Source organism: Anthonomus grandis, chromosome 1 (assembly GCF_022605725.1).
Source record: "Anthonomus grandis grandis chromosome 1, icAntGran1.3, whole genome shotgun sequence".
NCBI classification, from domain to species: domain Eukaryota; kingdom Metazoa; phylum Arthropoda; class Insecta; order Coleoptera; family Curculionidae; genus Anthonomus; species Anthonomus grandis.
In genome coordinates, this window is record NC_065546.1 from 15114707 (window position 1) to 15127855 (window position 13149).

The window sequence follows — 13149 nt, forward strand, 5'->3', positions numbered from 1 at the left end:
AAATATTACATCTTTAGAATGTTATCCTTTCCCTTTGTGATTTCGTATATCTGGTTTTTAGTTGCACTTGTCATACGATAATTTTTTATAAAACTTTTCGCTAAGATGTGAAATTTGTAATTAATGAACTAACTAAACTTTTTTATATTAGATTATTTAAAAAAAGTATTTTGAAACCAAATTTCACAACTTTTAAGAAACTTTTTTATTAAAATATCTATAGATAATCGACTTTAACTATAGCAAAAGTTCATCCATTTTTATTTCGTGTACCTAAATAGTTATTAATAATAAAATGTGCGTATAAAAAGAAACATATTTTTTGATAAAATACTTATATAAAAATTTTAAAAGTGCAAATTTTCATATGATTTTTCTAAATATAAATAAATCTTACCAATTTTCAACAGTCGTAAGAAAAAAATTAGATTTTCACCAAATTCAGCAATCTGTTCCACCGTAAATTAACCGCAAATAACCGAAATTATTGTGCGACTGAAAAGAACCGGCTAAAAGGACAAGAGCAAACGCCCGTGACGCCAACAGGTTGACAAACGAAGTTCTGGCTACGGACTGTTTTCCCTGGATCCCTAAACTGGGATCCAGGATACGCTTGCGCCCTAGCACAGTCTCAAAAGGGATTCAACATGTGTGCCAAGCTGTTGCAATGATAAATAGTTGGATGAATAAGTTTTGGAAGCGGCGACGACGAATTTATCTGGACAATGGAAAAAAGGTTCGTTTTAATTTGCGGGTGAGACGTTGCTTTCTGGAGGATAAAAGATGTAATTTGCATGAAGGAAATTGGGTAGCAAAAAATACATTAGTAGTTAACTGCTTACTTAAAGGTGGCTAAGAGGTTTTTTTTCTTAAAACTTACATTTTAATAACTGCACATACGAGTGTATAAAAAACCTAATATTATCATCTTTAAATTATAAACTAGATTTTTTTATATTGTGCTGGATAGTATATTTTTTAGCTAACTAACAGCAGTTATATTAGATAGTTTTAAAAAATGTAAGCATAACTTTAATGGATATATTGGCCTTCATTTGAATGAAGATTTAATTATTTATTTAATTACTACTTGTGAAACCTAATTGTAGGCGTTAAACATTTAATTTGTATTAGGGAAATTGACTGGTACAAACTACATTACTAATGAACTGGTTGCTCTAAAGATTACAAAGTTAATATTTTTCTTATAAATTACCAACTTAAATTATAACTTAGTATATATCTAAATGAACTATATTATACAAGGTGCCCCAACGAAAGGGACGCACCCTTATTTGTAGCTCTTTTGGTATTATTTAAAAAAGATCTCGAATACGTTTTTCCAAGATAATTGAAATTTTAATTTCTAAAGAGGCGTTTTATATCGATAGCACTAGAGGGTAATTTAAAAATAAGATATTAAATTTACTTTAGATTTTCAAATAGAAACTCCTTTGTTTATTTTTCTCCATAAGATAGATATATCTTTAATCGTTGTTATGATATTTGGATAAATAAAATTAGTCCAACTTAACTTAATCCTGATAATAATCAATTGGAAAAAATGTCAACAGCAAGAATACTTTGTACTTGAGCACTTGTCAGTGTTTTCGCATATTCTTAAAAAACTTAGTCTCTGATTTTTAATTGATAGGTTACCTATTTAGTATAATAATTATTTATTAAACTTGAGAAAGAGAAGTGATAACATTCTTTAGGATTAACATGATCATCGCTACATAGAATTTTAAAAGACAACAAATTTTTTCCTAGCATGATTTCAATAAAAGGTTGTAGTTTTAGAACTAATGCCCCAAGGAACACTCAACAACGCAAATATGTTTATTAATATTTGTTCTCGGATGAGTGAACGTTTTATTTACATGTTTTTGTACCGCATTCTTTTCTAGAGGTACAGTCGCAATATCCTAAAAAAATAAACATGTGGGTTTTTTTTTTTGGAAATTATGTTCTAGCATTTTTCTTTTATCCTGGAAGCTTGACAGACCACGTATATCTAGACATATTATATAAAATTCAATAGAGCCACAAATTACCGCAATACTTGAAAATGAAAAGACATTAATTATAATATAAATGACATTTATTTCTAACAAGATGATATACCACCGCACTTGATGGCGACAGTTTTTGGACCCCAAATTAATGTTAACTTGGTTTAAGTTTATTAGAAATCGAAACAGATGAAAATTTACTGTGTTATTAATTTCCCTAGCCTAGTGATATTTAACTCTCCTAACTATCTCTTGTTAGAGCAGAGCCTATAAGATAAAATCATTGCGTGGAAGTAAATTGAGAAGAAGACACTACTTTCAGCACTTATTGCCATACACACACCTTTTTATGGCGAGGTAATTTTTAACTTTAGTCTAATGTTATTTAATTTTATTATTGTTGTTTAATTTTAAAGTCTTGCTACTATGGGTACTATATTGATTATTATTTTAAGGATATAATCTCTTGATAGTATATTTCTAGAATTTTATTACAAAATTAAATAGGTCCACAATGATTAAGGATTTAAAAATTTCATTGTAAATTTAAAAATTAAAAAAAAGTATCTATTTAAAATTCTAAAATGTAACGCAATATATTTATATGGAACCATCTTGTTATATAAAATTCTTAATAAAAAGACATTCTTTTAAAGTCAAAAGTCAAAAATCATTTATTGTCTTTTTTTGTTATTTGTTATTCTTATAATCTTATAATCTTTTATTGTTATTTATTGTCCCTAAGACGTTTAAGCGTTTAAACGACTAAGCGTTTAAATTTAGAAAAAATAATAATTATTTAAATAGGATCTGATTTTAGATACTTATTCTGATATAGGCATTTATTTTTACCTTTTGTATATGATACCATCACAACAATTATTCAAAATGTCTTCCTCCAGCCTTAATACACCAATTTAAACGCCGCATATGATTTCGGCGGACTACACTAAAAATTTGATCCTTGTTTTGAATGATTTTAAATGCTGCTGTTATTCGTCCAATTAAGTCTAGCTCTGATTCTACTGGAGTTTCGTAGACTAAAGACTTTACATCTCCCCACAAGAAAAAAATAGAACGACGTTAAATCGGGTGACCCAGGAGGCCAAGAAACTGCTCCACCTCTGGCAATCCAACGGTGCCCAAACCGCTGAGCTAAATACTCGCGTACTTGTACAGCAAAGTGAGCCGGCGCTTCATCATGCCGAAACCACATTTGCTGTCTAACGTTTAGTGGAACATTTTCAAGGAGTTCTGGGAGAACTTCCTTCAAGAAACGAAGATAAATAGGTCCTCTTAACCGTTCCGGTAGAAGGTATGGCCCAATTAAATAATCATCAACAATGCCTGCCCATACGTTAACAGACTAACGATTCTGATGTTTTCTTGGAAAAATTGCATAAGGATTTTCTTCGTCCCAAACATGGCTACTATTAAAAATATCGTCTCTTGTGAAAGAGGCTTCATCGGTCCACAAAACATATCGTATAAAATTTGGTTGTGCAATGATGTGATCCAAAAGCCATCGACAAAATTGAAGTCTAGGATGATAATCGGCTGCAGTCATACCGTAAACTTTCTGGAAGTAATAAGGATGGAGTTGTTGCTCGTGTAGTACCCGCCAGACAGAAGCGTTACTCGTATTTATATTCTGAGCGACGTCACGTGTGCTATTTGATAGTTCATTCACAATTCTTGATTGGTAAAGTTTTCCATTAGCAATAAATGTTTAAAAAGTGTAAGCTATAAAATTTTTAAACTTGACATTGAGAATTGACATTGATAAGCGTTGATTTTAAACAATTGTTGTTATGGTATCATGTACAAAAGGTAAATATAAATGCAGCAGATCCTATTTAGGTAATTAAAGTTTTTTATAAATTTTAACGCATCCTAGGGCCGTAGTGGCATAGTGACGCATTTCCGGACATGGGTTCCTATACTCAAATGGATTCTTCTGTTGAACAACCCCCAGAAGTTTGATCCCATAGTTCTGAAACACCCTGTACAAAGCAATACATATGGTAAATGTATGGGTATTCCTTATTAAGGAATTTGTCAAAATATATTAACATACATTGAATAAAAATAAAATAATATATACAACAATAAACATTAAGAAGTTCTAAACTGATATTATTACACAAGTTAACAAATATTTGGTATGTAGTATACACTCTAACATTTATAATATTTTAAGAATATTTCAAACTCTCCAACCATATAAAAAACATCTCTGAAGAGCAGCGTTTTAACTTTTATACCCCATAATATTACCCCATAATACTATGCAATAACCCAATACACTATAAACAGGGCTATAGTACACTTTTTTTTTTGATATCAAGTAAATCTTTAACTTGATTTATAAGATAGACACTTTTATTTAATTTTTTACATACAATATTAATATGTTCCGACCAGTCCAAGTGTTTGTCAATCATTATGCCTACGAATCTAGACGATTCTAAACCCTACAGAAATTTGCCTTCAAAACTAAAAAAAAAAATTATTTGGCTTTTTATATTTATTATATATTTCAACCATATCAGTTTCCGCATGATTTCGCATTAGTTTATTCGATTTACACCATTTATTAATTTCAGTTAGACATGACTGGACTTTGCGTTGTAAGTTTACCGAATCCAGATCAGAAATAACAGCTGTTGTGTCATCACAGAAAATGAAGATCTTCGCACTTTTAATAAATTCTGCTAAGTCATTTATAAAAACTGTAAAAATAAGCGGTTCAAGTACACTACCCTGCGGTGTACCCAGGTTTATCATTAAATCTGCGGATTATTAATTTCCTATTTTTACATAAAACTGCCTATAGGTCAAAAATAATCGAAATATTAAATTATTATTCCCTCTAATTCCCACTCTCTCCAACTTCTCACTTAGAAATGCTGGGTACACTGAATCAGACTCGCGAGATATCAAATAGCAATACAGCTATATGTTCATTTCTGTCAATGCAATCAAAAATGTGCTGTGTTAGTTCTACTTCAGCACTCTGTGTAGATAACTCTCTGTAAAAGCCGTATTGGTTAGAGCAAAAAACGCTATTCGCATTAAGAAAATCAGTCAATTCATATTGAGAACATACTGAGAAGAGAAATAGGTCTATAATTTTCTATGTTGCTTTGTTCGCCCTTTTTAAAGATTGGAACGACGACTGATCTTTTCAACTGGTTGGGAAACAAGCCCTTTTCCATCGAGATATTCATAATTAAAGACAGAATTCTTGAAATTTTATTAACACATGCTTTAACCAGAGACACTGGAATGTTGTTAGGTCCAGTGGACTTTTTGTCGGGTACAGATTTTATAATATTTGCAATTTCTAGAGGAGTAGTAGGTATAACAAACATGGAGTTAGGGACATACTTTCCATAAGTACATATGGCAGATTGATGAGCATCAAAATAAAATTGTAGTTTAGCCTTTATTATCTATATTAAATTCACGTGCAATCTCCTTATTATTTTTAAATGTTTTTTCCGATGTTTTTATCTTATTTATTATACTATTTCTACTTTGTTTATCAATAACCTTGTTAATAAGCTCCCAGCTTGCTTTAGTATTATTTTTAGCCTCATTTATTATTTTATTGTTCACCTCTATTCTTGTCTCCTTATATTATGTCAAATTTTTCATTTAACTTTATTGTATTTTGCATGAAGGCTGACATTACTAATTTTTTTCTTAATGAATTAAGATTTGCTAGTTCTTCCCTTTATTTTAGTAGTCCATCGATGAAATTTATTTTATACATTAATTTTCGCTTTTCCCTTCTTTTAGTAGAAAAATTACATTAATATAGCTCAGTAGTGTATCAAAGAAAGATAATATCAAGTTATTTTTATCAGTTTCATTAAGCAAGTCATTCACAAAAAAACCATCGTTTTCCTAAGTTAAATTCCTAAATAAAAAGAGGGTAGTAAAATTCAAACTAACGGATTCTATGTTATTAACTGGCCACAGTGATCGGAAAATCTTGGTTCAAAATTAATGGAGCGAACGAATTCATTATTGGTTACAACAAAATCGATTATTGATGAAACAGATTTGTTATTAATTATACATTCACGAGTCGGCTGATTTATTAAAGAATTTAAATTTAATAAAGAAAAGAGATCCAGTTTGCCAGTGCTCAGTAATACATAAAAATAAAGGTCATTTGGGGAAGCTACCTAACAACATATCAATAAGATTTATCTTGTTACTGAAAAACTAGAAATTTAAATGCATACCCAAAGTACTAGACTGCTCTATAAAATTTATGAGAGAGTATCTGTGATACATATCATTGAACTCTGGAGATAAAAAATTAAAATCATAAGGTAATTAAATATTATCTATGTTGTTGCCAACACTAAATCTAGAGTTTAATACGGTATCTACTTATGGTTCAAAATGATCGCCCTCAGACAAAATACTATCTTATTAAATACTATTCGACAGAATATTCAAACCGGTAGAATGACAGTTAGTGTTAACCTCTATAGGGTTAATCACTTTAATTTTATTTAGATCTTCCACCTCGACCTGTGCGTTTTTATTAAGTGTTATATTTTGATTGAAAGTACGCCCTATAGTATTTTACATTCGCAAAATCGTTGACATTCACTGATATACCTTTAAGTTGGAAAGCTTTAGACCTCTAAAATTATTAATTTCTAAAAAATATACATTATTACTATATAATTTTGCTCTTTCTATAAGTTTACCTAAATAGTAATTAAATCTTTTTGTAAGCAGTACATGTTTTGTAGTAGAAAATCTTGGTAATGTTATAAAAATAATATTAGTATTACAGCAATTTTTAATTTTACTAGCAATACATTTCAAAGATGGTTTCGGCTTAAGTCCAGGTCATTTTTTCCAGACAAAACGATTACATAATCTTGAGTAGTAAATTTTTTTACCTTACTGTTTGAAGAGATGCACCAGATCTGATCATAGCCTCCACATGATAATTCTCAAAATGATGATTTCTGACTAACTTGTCGCGTAGATATTTTCTATAATGTAATGCTATTATTTATTTCCATTTTAGAAATAAATATTAACGTGTCTGAGTATTTTCTCCAAAACATACCAGGAGAGTCACAAATAGGGATGCGAACTTTTCGATGAGCCACCCCTTATGTAGATAGGATACAAGTATAGTATTAATTTTATTATATAAGTGTTTTTTAATTTTCTTTATTATAAGACGTAACCTTTTTTCAAAATTTACCAAAAATTAGAATTTTGTAATTTTTTTTCCAATTTCCAAATAAATTATTATAACAGGGTGTTTTACTAAGCGTATTATCGCGGATATATATGAAAAAATTAATTTAACATTATTGAATTTTTATGACATTTCGAAAATAGGCAAAATGATGAAAATTATTTTCCAGTCCGAAATTTGGCTACTAGGGAGTGTATTTAAAAGATTAGTAATAATTTAATTAGGTAGATCCTCTCCGAAAAATATCAGCTTAAGGTACCATCTCCTATTATAATTAGAAACCTTCCATTATTTTAGTCAAAGACTCCTTGTCGTACCGACCTTCATAAAATACGAAAAGGTAGCGACACTGTAATTGCTTAACTTTACTTTTACTTTTAAAAGAGCTATCTGATTTTGTTCTATTTTGGCTAGATTTAAAGTGAAATTTAAGCACTTTTAAATATTGTATCCAGAAGTATGCCAAATTTTTGAAAACATAAGAATAGTATTTTACAAAATAGTGGACAATTTGAATATTTTGAAAATCTGTTTTTTGATAATATTTTGGTTTTTTATCTTTGGTTCTAATTCGCTGGTTTTAAAGATGCTTTAAATTTTTTGGAAATATAATATTTAAAATAAATTATTTTAAATTATAATAAAAAGATAACAGATTGCAATTTTTATTTCTTGTCTAATAAATTTATTCTATTTCTCGATTCTGTTTTTAATTATATTTCCTAGTGACAAAATTTCGAACTTAAAATTAATTTCAACCATTTTCTCTTGGTCAAAAATAATGTTAAATGGACAGTTCCCTAGACATAGCAGCGAACCACGTTTAGTAGAATACAATGTATATTGACTTAAGTCAATAAAATAAAAAAATTTTTTGGAAAAATTGAAATTATTTGTAAAATTTGAAAAGCTAATAAGGAAATATAAAAACATATATATTTCCTTTCATCTCATAGGCATCAAAATGTGTTCTTATATGTATGCAGAAAGGAAACCATTATTCTTATATCATTATCTTTTTGTGCAACTATAAAACATATTCTACTTACAGGGAAAACCGTATTTCTTTTTTTTGTATTAAAAAATGCTCGTAAATGATTTTTTATCAAGGTTTATTAATACCTAAGAAATAAATAAAATATTATTCTAGTTCTTATTACTTCTCCTTTAGTTTTTAATAATAATTAATTTAAAAGGTATAGTAAATCATTAAAATTGTATCAAATGGCTTAGTATTTTAACGTCATTTTGCTGACAGTTCTGCATTTGACTCAACATTTGATTTTGCTTTTTATGTTGTTATAATCTTTTTAATATTTAGTTCTTTAATATCCAAACGTTTTTGTTTCCATACACTACATACAGAGTGATTTTTAAGTTGATACTTTTTTTTTAACTGTGTATAGAACACGGTAAAATAAACATTTTTTTCAAATAACTTTATTCAAAAAACCGAAAAATAAAAAAATTGCATTGCCAAAATGTTATAAAATGAGTCCAATACGGTCCTCTCTAATTTAAATAAGTTGTTCAAAGTTGTCACCATTAACTTCAACACAACGATTTACTCGACGTAACCACTATTCCGTAACGGCACGCAATAGAGAAATCGGTTTTTGTCTAACTGTTGCCGCAGCCTGCTCAATACGTGCTATTAGTTCTTCTTGTATGTCGATAGGCGTCTTGAAAACTAAACTTTTCATATACCCGCACAAAAAAAAAGTCACATGGATTTAGGTCTGGCGACCTTGGTGGCCATGCAACTGGTCCATTTCAGCCAATCCACCGATTTGGGTAACTTATATCCAAAAATTCGCTCAGTTCTCGTCTAAAATGGGCAGGTGCTTCATCCTGCAGGAGCCACATAGCTTGCCTGATATTCAGTGGCACGTCTTCTAACAGAACAGGCAGATTATTTTACAAAAAGTCCAAATAAACATCGCCCGTCAAACGGTCTAGTAAGATAAATGGTCCAACAAGTATCCCATCCACAATTCCTGCCCACACATTAGCAGAAAAGCGGTGTTGAAAATTGATTCTGCGAATTGCATAGGGATTATCAACAGACCAAACATGCATATTTTAAAAATTGTTAATTCCGTTTCGGGTGAATGTTGCCTCGTCCATGGCTAAAATTTTCTTCGAAAAATGTTAATCATTTTCACGTTGTTGTAGGAACCATTCACAAAACTGAACTCTGCGGGAGAAGTCTTCAGGCAGTAGCGCTTGGACATGTTGAACGTGAAAGGGATTAAATTGATTCTCGCGCAAGGTTGTCCATACTTTTCTTTGACTTAATCCGACCTGCCCTGCAACAACTCGAGTACTTGTTGTTGGATCTTCTTCAATGAGATTTAAAATTTGTTCTTCCCTATGAACATTTTCAGGTCTCCTTCCTCTTCCTGCATGCCCTTCACGATGTTGCCGTAAATCGCCAGTAACCCTAGCCCGTTGAATAAGATTTATGAATCTTCTGGGTGTAGGATGATTCCGCAAAGGAAAGGGGTCTACTTATAATACCGAAGCAGCAGCAGCACTTTTAAGACACTCTCCATAAATAAGCAACATATCCACAAGTTCATTGTTTTCATATCGATGTGCCATTTTTAGGATTTGCAAATTTAAAATTAACAAAAATAAACCAAAATTGTCTAAGACTAACTGATCGGTACAATGCGTGATCGATAATACAAAAATTCGAGCAAAAACTACAAATAAAGACGATGAAAAACAAACCCATATTCACTTTTTTTATTCTGTATGTCCCTTGCTTTTGAGTGTATCGAAAAAAGTTATTGGAAAAAAATGTATATTTTACCGAGTTCTATACACAGTTAAAAAAAAAGTATCAACTTAAAAATCACCCTGTATACAAGGGGAAAGGTAATACTGTCAAAATGATGAATCAATAGGAATCAAAATCGTTTTACATGAAATATTAAGATTTATAAAATAATGTCATAAGAAGGTTTAATATTTGATGATTTTTATAATTTGATAATATTTATAAAAAAGTGTTAAATAAATGGGTGAATATTGGTTATAACTAAAATGCTTATATAAAAAAAGGATAACTGACCTTAAAAATCCTCCGACTGGAACCAGGTGATTACCATGTGGTAATTTTTAAAAGTGTAGCTGAGTTTTAGTCAGTTACATGAGCTAAACCAGGGTGTAGTTGTCAGCGATTAGTGATCCAGGTCAATATTGAGTCAGCACAGCGTAAAAGTTAGTCAGCAATTAGCAAAAGTTAAAAAAAAAGTAAAGGAAAAATCAGTTGAGGTTAGGTTAACATTCCATACAACATCATCGGTATTAAGGCTGTATAAAAGAGGTTTTAAATAAAAATAAATGAAAAGACTTACCTAATTCATGAGGGTTTTGCACAAAAGCAGTTTTGGGAACACATGACACGTAATTATTGAATTTTGCTTTTTATCACTGCATTTTAAAGGTTTTTAAGCAAAATTCGGTCGGTGATATTAATACATACTTATGATATTTTTTAAGACACAACTAAATTAAGAGAGTACCAAAATTGCGCCATTTCAGATAAAAACACCCGAAAAAGTCTTCTGCCTTTCACCTGCCCCTAAAGTGAACCAAAGCCGTTCAAGTTAACACGTGTGTTTTAAGCATGTGTACCTATGAAGGATACTGGCTACAGTCGGTGGTCGTGACGTCAATTAGTAACAAGTATATGACAACGCTATACTAACTTGAAATGATTTCGAACCTTTGTATCGATTTTCATAAAGTGAAACAGACGCAAACTCGGTCAGTAGTACGGCTTAAGATGAAAGTTTAGATATTGATATAATTGTAGAGCTGTAGAGGGTTTATATTTGAAAATAAATTTAGAAAAACTACGCTGAAAAAATAAAACGCTACAGTATTTAGTAGTTTTTGTTTGTATTGAAAACATTTCTACAACTTTTTAATTTCAAAAATGGTGACGTAATGGATAAATGATAAAAAATTTGACATTTGAAGATACCCATATATGTCTACTTAATTCAATAAACAATAATTAGTTTTTTTGAGTTTTATTAAAATCTATATATTTTAGTTCACAAGTTCAAATATACTGACGCTATTTTCCAAGTAACACACGACAGTTAAATGAACGTTTATTTTTGGTTAATACCAGGTGTACATTTTTGGTTGAGCTTTAACTATAAATATCGAATAAAATGTCCGCGTGGTAGACGTTAAGGAGTTTAATATTATGTTTATCTTAATAATGTTTAAGAAGAAGTTTTGTTACATGGTAATAATAAAAATTATTAATTCGTTAAAATTAAACCTTTAAGTATGGTATATTGTATACTATTCAAAGACATATACAAAATGCGTTTTATGGAATAAGCTTCTAAACAAATATTTTTACCATCAACAAAATGTTGAATATTTAATTATTGAATACCAGTATAAAATCTTTAAACTTAAACTTTAACCAGGAATTTCGACTACCGATAAACTTTACCAGGTGATTCTCCAACAAAAAGTAAGATTTTTTTTATAGGAATGTATTTTCGAAACGTCTTACTTTCGTCATACTTTAAAAAAAAATATTTCCAATGGCTTACATAAGGGGCTCTTCTTAAATATTATTAAATTAAAAAAGTACACCACTGCATCTTTCCAAAACAAATTTTATTTTTAAATCCTTTGATTGTTGATACCTTCTTACTATTTAATCGCATGAAAACAGTATGTATTACTTTACGTAAATGTCAGTAAGTCTCAAGTGCAAACTCAAACTCAAAAAATGCTTTATTGTCAACATAAATATAGAACTTGTAGACAAAGCCAATAGACTGTATATTAAAGGAATAAAAACGAGAAACTAATTTAAAATAAAATAAAATTATATAAAAGTTTGAAAAATACTTAAATGCTAATCATTAAAAAATTCACTTAAACTATAGTATGCTTTACTAGCAAGAAATATTTTCGTCCTTATACGTAGGCTTTTTTCAGTCTTAAGTTGTCTTTTTTAATTCTAGTGGAAGTTTATTAAACAGCTTTTTACCTCCATATATGATAGAGCTACGGACAAGTTCAAAATGCGGAAGGGGTAGCCTCAACAAATAATTTTGTCGCGTTTTAAAGTGCCTTCCTAAGTGGAGTTCCTGTTTATATTTTCGAAAAACTAAGCAAACTGTTTCCAAAATAAAAATATAACACAGGGTTAAAATATTATGACTTACGAGGCTTGGCCCCACATAGATATCTAATGGCCCTTTTCTGGAGTACACTCAATTAAAAAGTAAATTTGAACATGAACCCCAAAAGCAAATTCCATATCGAAGGTGCGATTCGATAATCGCGAAGTATGCAGATCTGGCAATGGAGAAATTAAGACTGGTGGCAATAACCTTTAGGGCGTAGCAGCCTGATGAGACTTTTCTACATACATTCACTATATGGTCTTCAAATCTAAAGAAATTGTCTATGGAAAGACCCAAAAACCTACTGAACGGTGGCATGATGATGGCTTTATTATTCAAACATATGTCATTTGTATTACATTTCAAATTAAAGATATTTGTTTTAGAAACATTAAATGTCAAAAAATTTGCATCACACCAGTTTTTTATTTTTAACAAATCTGCACGTATATTGGCCTCCCTTTGAGAAACATCAGAGTCGTGCCGGAGGATGGTGGTATGATCAGCAAATAATTTGAATTTGCCAGATACCTGCAGTTGTGGCAGATCGTTCACATAAATGAGAAAAAGTAGAGGACCAAGTACTGATCTTTGCGGAACACCCATATTTATATTAAGTTTCTTAGAGATATCACCATTAAGTTTGACAGCCTGGACACGATTTGATAAGTAGGAACAAAACCACTCAAGGGCAGTTCCTCTGAAACCATAGAGCTCC

General features: G+C 30.3%; 1 protein-coding gene across 4 annotated transcripts in view; it reads right to left on the reverse strand.

Moving 5' to 3' along the window:
* LOC126737574 (ras-related protein Rap-2b) overlaps window positions 1-10756 on the reverse strand; it is a 442108-nt gene extending 431352 nt beyond the window's left edge. For 3 of the 4 annotated variants that reach the window (XM_050442565.1, XM_050442549.1, XM_050442539.1), the window contains exon 1: window positions 398-560. The gene's annotated coding sequence lies outside the window, so the exon portion shown is untranslated. Of the gene's footprint in view, window positions 1-397; window positions 561-10622 lie in introns of those variants that run through there. The other variant, XM_050442558.1, reaches the window with a different exon arrangement.
* Window positions 10757-13149: the final 2393 nt, after the last annotated feature.